The following is a 9,448-nucleotide window of genomic DNA, read 5'->3' as shown; positions in this document are numbered from 1 at the left end:
AAATTGAAGTAATATACCTTACCTTACCCAAAATTGGCCACAACTCGCCAAAATTGCACCTCGGAAACTTCTTGATGTGCTGAAATAGGGCGGGCTGTTTGTGTTGCTTCTCCGCTGCCCCAAATTAGAATTTTATGTTATCAAACATCATTATATCACCGCGGGATACCTTAAATAATTAATTCGTAGAACGAAATCGGGCCTTACTATTTTTCTTGCTCAAACCCGTAGCACTCCTTTCTTGCCTTTCAAGTTTTTCCTTCAACTTTCTTCAATCTTCTCCAAGTGTAGGGCTGAATATATGATTCAGTAGACATCGTAATATACATATATACATCTCCACGTGGTTGAGGAACACCGTATATAATTAATTTGCGGAGAAAAAGTTGGAGACTTACCTTTAGAGGGAGCAACCCATAGCTCCCCTCTTTGCTCCTCTAAACTTTTCTCTCTTCTTTGGCTGAACATTTTGGATGGAAAATGAATTAAAAGTCAACCAACATGTATATATACACCTCCTTAGGAGGTGACACGTGGCATACCCCTAGAGGTGACATGTGGCAGCCCTCTAGGGTACCACATCGTCCAAGCTTCCAACCCAAAACTTCCACGTGGCAGTGTGGGGTCCACCCCAAGTAGGTGAGTCACCTGCTTGCTTGTCACCTGCTTTCTTGTCACCTGCTTGCTTGACTTTCGCAAGTTCGGAAACTAGTTTTGCTCCCTTTCGTAGGATCGTCATCTCATCTCATTTCAAGAGCCTATGTAACCCGTGCTATGTAATCTTGGTATGTCCTCAAGTAGCTCAAGTATGTAAGACTTCTCAGTTAGTAGCTCACGTAGGTAAGTCAAGTCCTACGACTCATCACTTGGCCTCCAATTCCTTCTAGATTCTTATGACTCTATTTCCAACCTTTTCTACTATGGGGTATCATATTCTCCCTTCTTTAAAGTCGTTTGATAGTGTCGTAGCATATACGGCTCACATGATAATGTCTAAGGACCTTGTAAGACATTCCAAGTTTAAAAGTGTGGGGTGTAACAGCCTTCCCTCCTTTAGAACATTCATCCCCGAATGATAAACAAAACTTCCCTTAGCACCTTATATAAATCGTAGGGAGATTCTTTATTGTTTACATAATACATACTTCTATCCAAGTACTTAATATACGAGTTTCAGGAGTTGGGGTTACCTGTAGACATCAGGAATAGATGTGAATACTTGTGTTTCATATTCTCTTCAGCTTCCCCGGTCATCCTCTTTCTGGTTTTGGTTTTGCCACAGTATCTTGACGGAAGGCACATCTTTAGTCTACAATCTTCTAGTTTGCAACATATCTTCTAGTGTCTAATAGTGCGCTCAATTTGCTTAACAACTCGAGGGAAAAATGCAGTATTAAGACCTATCTGTGCTCCTGATCGATTCTTGGACTGATCTCAAGACGTTAATCATAATTGAAGTCCCTCTATCTAAGATATTAGCTGGGGAAACCTCACGGAACCTTACTACCTCCTTGTCCTATAACTTCACCTAGCTCCAGCTGCATAAGTGGTCTTTCTTGAAAGCAAATGGGTTGATTCGTTAGCCTTCTCGCTATAACCTATATAGCACCCTACTCTTGAAGAGTATAGAATAGGTGTGTGATGACATTGATAATTTAGGAATCCTTATCCTCGTATAGTTCTTCTCGACTTTCTTCAGAACTTTAACTAACGCTCTATTTTTTGGGGGGTTTGCTTTTCAATCCTTAGAGTTGGCTGTCAAGTGGTGTCGAAATTTCCTCACCCATTGGTCCATATAGCCTCTCTGTGGTTTGCCTCTCATTAACTGGTACTATGTTAAAGAACTGTGGTATTCGAGTGCGTCGTCAGTTAACAATTAGCTAATCCTTCTTGTCTTGCTTAAATCCTTTTAACAATACCCTCAACATAACTTATAGTACTCCAGGAACATAATCTCATGTCGTTCCTCTGCCGCTAGTTCAGATTCTTCCATCTCAAGCGATCACACCCGCACTATCGCACTAAATTCCACCAGAATTTAGAAGTTAAGCGTGCTTGGGCGAGAGTAATACTGGGATGGGTGACCTCCTTGGGAAGTCCTCATGTCGCGTTTTATGGTAATCCTTGCAATAATGTGCGGGGCACTCAACTTAGCCCAAGATTTATCTTAGCGTCGTCTCACCAGTTTTTATGTGTTGCCTTACCCTTTCCTCTGTTAACTTGCAACCGCTATAGGGGTAGATCTTTAGTTCCACTATGACTATGTCCTTTTTTGGTCATTTTGGTTTAACTCCTCCTATTGTATTTACCCCTTTTGTACGCACCCATTCATTAGAGTTGGCTACCGAGTAGTGCTAAAGTTCGTTCATATAGTGACCTTTCGAGACACTTTGAGTTCTATCTATCCTTAGCTGGCATAGTTTTAAAGGAATTTGACATATAATCTTGCCAATCCTGTAGTAACCAGTTAGTCCTATCCGTCTTATTTAAACTATTTCACATTTTTCCTTACCCCTGCTTGTAACCTTCTTGACACATTCTCGTGTCATTCTTTACCTTTACGAGGATATGAGAGAGTGCAAGAAATACCTTGTCGCACCTCTTTCTATTTCCTTATTTACTCCTTGCTCATCTTATCTCCTACCATAGGAGTCTTGCTATTTCTTTTCCTTGGTTATTTATCTATCGCAATATCATTTGCGACCAACTCTACAGCCAACATATGGCTTTTGATCTAGCATGCTGTCATTTTCCTTCATAGTGTCCCTTAAGTTATTCGATATCCTTTCATTGGTATATTCTTTTTCTTTTATACGTACCCACCTTCTAGTGTTATATTATTCAGGGTCTCGTCGAAACTTCTTAACACTATCTTACATACCATTCTGACTTCTATCCAATTACTGGTGGCTTCCAAACCTTTCTAACTTGGTTCAGCAAGGGATCTTATTGCAGTTTAACCATCCATCTCCAGCATGTTGCCCCATCAATTGCCTCCATCTTACCCTTGCAGTTCTCTCACTTGCTTCCCCCTTTTAGAGGGTACTTATACTTTTACCTGCTTATACCTTGCTCTATCTCTCTAGGTCGAGTCTCAAATTCGCTCGGTTTCCTTCCCTAGTGTACTTAGTACTGCATCATGTCCCCATTTTTCCGTATATTTTATAACCTGATTATCCACGTACGGAACCTTGGCTAAATCACAAAGCGAATAGAACCTTTCCATACATAGTGCGACATCTCATCTATTAATCTGTACTTAAGTAAGGGGACTCGTGGAATAACTCGTCCAAAGCCACATTTTACTTATCTTTGTCAAAATTTAACTAGTATCCGTAGTCGTTCCAATTTCAATTAGGCAGTGCTAGTATTCTGACGATAACTGTTCAAGGTTATGTTGAAATAATAGCTTTAACCTAACCTATGTCCTTTATTCCTTGGGGTGAATGTAGGTTACACCAATTATTCCTTAAGTTTTCCATCCTCGTCCCTTAAGGGTTCCACTATTTTTGGGGTGACGTTGTGTACATGCGTCATTTCTTTATATCTTAAGCTCCATGCTTTTACTGCATACTCAACGTAGGCTTTTAACTTAGTTAACATCTACCAAGTGTGCCTTATTAACGGTCTCACTTTATCCCCTTACTGCTATAGCACACCTTTAAATTCATACTCATATTCACTGCCTGACATCTCTTTGAGGTGCTTCTGTCCGAAGCTCTTTCCCCAATTAGTCGGTGAGGAACTATAAACTATTATCGTAAACCATTTTCCAACCATTGTTGGAATAAACTAGAATCTCTTAAACATCATAGTACTTCTTTTAATACTTGACCTACCTGGTCTCCTTCTAAGTTTATCCTAAAGTTATGAACAACCTATCTAATTTACAATTAGAGTTTGGGGGATTGGTACTTTCAAAATGATTGAAGCTCAATTACTGGACATCTTACCCTTCAACCTGAGCTTCTCATTTTTTTCCTACAGCACAATTACGGCCGGAGATACTGTTGTTTGAACTGTACTGCTCAGATAGACTTTTGTTTCTCCGTAATAAACTTCCCCAAGTGAAAAGGGTATCCCTTATTGACGACCTGAAGGGTACCTCTTACAGCTTTAGTTAACTATAATGGGGGTACTTAGTATCAATTTCTAAGACATGTTATAAAGCTATGTTTTATCCCCTTTTTCTTATTCTGGGAAAATTTCGGCAGAGTTTTCTCTATATTTCTTACTTATCCCAAACCTACACGCAGAAAATACCAACAATGCCTCACAGGGCCAATACATATATATTTGTATCATATCACAGCCACATAGGGCTTTCAATATCATCTCATATTACATCCACACAGGGCTTTCAATGTCAATAATAATATAAAAATACTGGACTTACCTCGTATATCCAACTTCAAACTGCATCTGTTGCATTTTATCATCTACTTTTCCCTTCAGTTTCTGACTTTACATTTCAATCATATGTCAATACCTTTCTCAAAAGATATCTTTCGTGCCTTTACTTTACTTACCTGCGTGCTTCGTAATATCCCATATAGTTAATTACTTCCTTCGGTTGATGTCGTCCTTCTGTTAAGATCCAAGGTTAGTATAAGAAATTTTCCTATGACTCGGATCTATAGCATGATCTCATATGTGAAGGAAAGGTAACATCCTAAATGTCTTGTAGCTTCCTGTTTATAGATGTGGTGCGCAACACATCAATAACCAAGACTCTACTAGATACGGTCTGCAGATAATCCAAGAACGAACTGCTTTGATACTACTTCTGTCATGACCCAACCCTATAGGCCGTGACTGGGGTCTGACCTGGACCCCCCGTACACATATTTATCAGTTATGGTCAAGTCGAATGATAGATACATTATATAAATTGAGTGTAGTCAAATAGGAATATATATAATATGACTTGTACATAAGAACCCCTATGGGTCATAGCATTGCACATATCTGTAGCCTCTTTCATTTATATCATAACATGAAAGGGCACGCAAGCCGCCAAGGCTGCCATAACGTAATAATATATACCATACATCATGTAGACCCAGTTGAACCAAGCTGACATATACACAACCCACATATACATGTCTGCAGACCTCTAAAAATATTAACAACAACATATGGTGGTACAAGGCCCCCACCGTACCCTTAAATAGACAACACAATTTTATACATTAGTGGTCAGTATCAAAAACTAGACTCCGATACAATGGAGCCTCTTCCAGCTGAGCTGGGCAGAATCCTAAGCTGATGGACTTCCAAAACCTGCATCTGTACCTACGGGCATGAAACGTAGCCCCCCGAAGAAAGGGGGTAAGTACTATATATGTACTGAGTATGTAAAACATAACATAATACACCTGGAAGCATATCTTAGATAGAGGAACAGGGGATAAGATATCAAATCAGAAATCTGCACCTGAACTCTGTGAATTACAAAAGCATGCATTTTCAAGTTATACCATATAGCCGGCCCTACTAGGGATCTGGTGAATAAATCTGTGAAACCATCATAGGCCCCATGCCATCACCACCTTATTACAACACATCATCATATATATATATATATATATGTACCCAGCCCTCTAGTGAGGGGCTCGGTGGACAATGTAGTGAATTGTGCACGATAACATACCCGGCCTGGGACTCAGTGAAAGAAGGGTTACAGTATACACGAGTAGAGTAGTGAGTAACTATATGCAATTTAAATCATTATCAGAGACTGAATAAAATAAAAAAATTAAGCTTTTGTTTAAGGACTTGAGTAACGGTGTAGTCATATCAAGTGTCCTCAAAATGCCATTTTGGGCTGCCTCAAAAGTAATCTCGGGGACCCTAGACATGTATTAACATAGGGCCAAATCATTTATGAAATCATAAACACTTAGTCTCGCATAGTCTTTAAGACTTGGAGCCTGTACATTTGGTACCTCTTTAACATATAGAAGTTTCTAGGGAAATAGTTCATCTACTATCAAAGTTCTATACTCAAAAGTAAATAGGAGATGTTAAGAATGGAGTTACTCCGGAGCTCATATCATATTTAACTTACCACTAAGATATGCCAGAAAAGAAAGAGAGTAGACTCTATATAGTCTGTACTTTCCTTCAGGTGGTCATTATGTACATATCTCGTACCTGGCCCATCCTGGGGCTCGGTGAACAACTATGGCATCATAATCTCATTTTCATACCAAGTACATATAGATATAAAGGAAAGATAGTTTCCCATACACTACTCTTTAGCACGTAGAAGCCTTAACAGGCAATGCTCAATTCTTGTAGGGGTGTCAACACCTAACTGGAGTTAGGGATTATGAGGCATACTTGAAGTTCTGAAAATGGAATTATCCCCATATTCCACATACAATTCACTTACGGCTAAGACTTGGCAAAAGGAAAGAAAGATAGTTATACGTACTTATACCAAAATATGTCAAGAGAAAGCTTTACATACCTTTTATGAGTTACTCTTTATTCCGTTCGCCTCGTCGTCCTTTGAACCTATTTAACATGGAAGTAATACGAATATCAACCACTCTTAACTTTCCATCATCTTAAGTTGCACCTTAGTATTCATGGAATCTATTTCCTTGTTAGTTTCCTTGACTAGTTCTTTAATTAGTTAAGGCGTTAACAAAAATTGGGAAGCACCTCGCCTATAATGTGCCCTATCCAAATTTCCAATTAGATCCCTAAATACTAAAGCCAACCAAAAATAACAACCTGCAGCATATGTTTAAGCAATTCACACCAATGATATACAACATAAACTCCAAATGACTCGCTTAAAATTACGATATCAAAATAGGGTGTCTAGCCTTTGTTTTGTAACACCTTTAATTATATGAAATGAGGGTTCATGTGGATGAAACCAGAATAACCCCTACCCCTTTTGAAACAAATTTAGGCCCTGAAACAAAAAACCACACCCCTGCAGCAGCACCTCACAAGAACAACACTTTACTTCGACGACAATTCAACTATAACGACTACAATTTGGATTGCCTCCAACGTCAAGCATTCCTATACCATTTTTCTGTTTCTAGACACACAAAAGGAATATAATACACTCCATAACAACACCATAAAGTCCAAATTAAAGGAAGAAACCTTACCTTACCTGAAATTGGCCACAACTCGCCAAAATTGCACCTCGGAAACTTCTTGATGTGCTGAAATAGGGCGGGCTGTTTGTGTCGCTTCTCTGCTGCCCCAAATTGGAATTTTATGTTATCAAACATCATTATATCACCACGGTATACCTTAAATAATTAATTCGCAGAACAAAATCGGGCCTTACTATTTTTCTTGCTCAAACCCGTAGCCCTCCTTTCTTGCCTTTCAAGTTTTTCCTTCAACTTTCTTCTATCTTCTCCAAGTGTAGGGTTGAAGATATGATTCTATAGACATCGTAATATACATATATATATATCCACATGGTTGAGAAACACCATAGATAATTAATTTATGGAGAAAAAGTTGGAGACTTACCTTTAGAGGGAGCAACCCGTAGCTTCCCTCTTTGCTCCTCTAAACTTTTCTCTCTTCTTTGGCTGAACATTTTGGATGGAAAATGAATTAAGAGTCAGCCAACATGTATATACACACCTCCTTAGGAGGTGACACATGGCATCCCCCTAGGGATGACACATGGCAGCCCCCTAGGGTGCCACCTCGTCTAAGCTTCCAACCCAAAGCTGCCATGTGGCAGTGTGGGGTCCACCCCAAGTATTTGAGTCACCTGCTTACTTTTCACCTGCTTTCTTGTCTCCTACTTGCTTGACTTTTGCAAGTTCGGAAACTAGTTTTGCTCTCTTTCATAGGATTGCCATCTCGTCTCATTTTAAGAGCCTATGTAACCCATGCTACGTAAGATTGGTATGTCCTTAAGTAGCTCAAGTATGTAAGACTTATCAGTTAGTAGCTCACGTAGGTAAGTCGATTCCTACGACTCATCACTTGGCCTCCAATTCCTTCTAGATTCTTATGACTCTATTTCCAACCTTCTCTACTATGGGGTATCATATTCTCCCTTCCTTAGAGTTGTTTGATAGTGTCGTAGCGTATCCAGATCACATGATAATGTCTAAGGACCTTGTAAGACATTACGATTTTAAAAATGTGGGGTGTAACAATCTCTCCCCCTACCAAGGCCCTGAGTAAATTATGGACCTGGTCAGGGAATACGGACTGAGGGTGAAGAGGCTGTTGTGGATCTTGAGGGCTAAGCTGGTGCACGTTTACCTAATTTTGGGCAATAGCTAATAGAATGTCTTATCTTCCCACAATGATAACATGCACCTAAACCCTATATACACTGCCCGATGTATGGCTTACCGTACTGTGTCCATGAAATAATAGGTTATCTCATTTGTGAGGAACACTCTTATTGACGGCCCTTATCCTAGCTAGAGTTTTGCCCCTGTCCTGACTGAATATAATAATCAAACAACTGACCTTGCATCTGTGGATGAACACTACCTACTGGCAAAGGTGGATATCGAGGTAGTGGGGATCTAAAATCACCTCGTGGTTCCCTATATAACCCTATTATATGGGCCTTATTACTCTGCTCCCTGTCCCTATGGGTATCACAAATTCGGTGAGAAAGGTCCTCTATAGTCTGAGTGAAAGCCTACATGAAGGACATATCAACATCATCCGATAGGGATGTACCTTACAGTTTCTGATCAGATAATCTCCCAAACCTTCCATATAAGAATGAACTCTAGCCCTCATGGTACATACGATATGAGGTGCATACCTTGTCAAAGACTAAAATCTATGGCTATAATCCCTCACACTCCTATCCCCCTGGCTCAAGTTGATCAACTAGTCAAGATAGGCCTCCCAAACCTCTCGTTGTAGGTAATAGGATAGAAAGGCCTTAAAGAATTCCTCCTACTCTGATGGCATAGCATTAGGTACTTTGGATCTCTCTCATGCTTTATATCTAAGACGGCTAAATCAGGTAGTAAAAAATAATCCAACTTTATAGCCTCAGTGACTGAGGCATTCATCACCCTAAATACACTATGCATATGGTATATAAAGTCCTGGGTATCATCAGTGGTACAGGAACCCATAAATAATGGAGAGGTCAGGTGAAGAAACTCTCGTACCTTTGACTTTCTACGCGATCATCTACTCTAGACTGTAATTGGTGCTTATGCATAGAAACCATCCTAGTCAGTAACTCTTTCTTCCTCATCCCTACTCCCTAGTATCTGATGGAGAAACAATAAATGTTGCAGGTCATGTGTCCCTAGCTGCCTCAAGTACCCATGGAACAGGTTAGGCAAGGGGTACTCTATCTCCTTGGGTATTAAAAGGTGCTGGGGAAGCTAGTACTAGAGGTACTGGAGACTCACGGTGTGCCTCGAAGGGAAATCTACTCCTCTGACTCGATGGGAAACAATTGGAACCT

The 9,448-nt window shown here is 39.9% G+C and overlaps 1 pseudogene; it reads left to right on the top strand.

Moving 5' to 3' along the window:
* The first annotated feature begins 1,994 nt into the window (after positions 1–1,994).
* LOC129893684 (5S ribosomal RNA) lies at positions 1,995–2,114 on the top strand (annotated as a pseudogene).
* The last annotated feature ends 7,334 nt before the right edge of the window (positions 2,115–9,448 follow it).

This window comes from Solanum dulcamara, chromosome 6 (genome assembly GCF_947179165.1).
Source record: "Solanum dulcamara chromosome 6, daSolDulc1.2, whole genome shotgun sequence".
Taxonomy (NCBI): Eukaryota; Viridiplantae; Streptophyta; class Magnoliopsida; order Solanales; family Solanaceae; genus Solanum; species Solanum dulcamara.
Note: the sequence above shows the minus strand (reverse complement) of the source record. Positions and strands in the feature narration are given on the sequence as shown.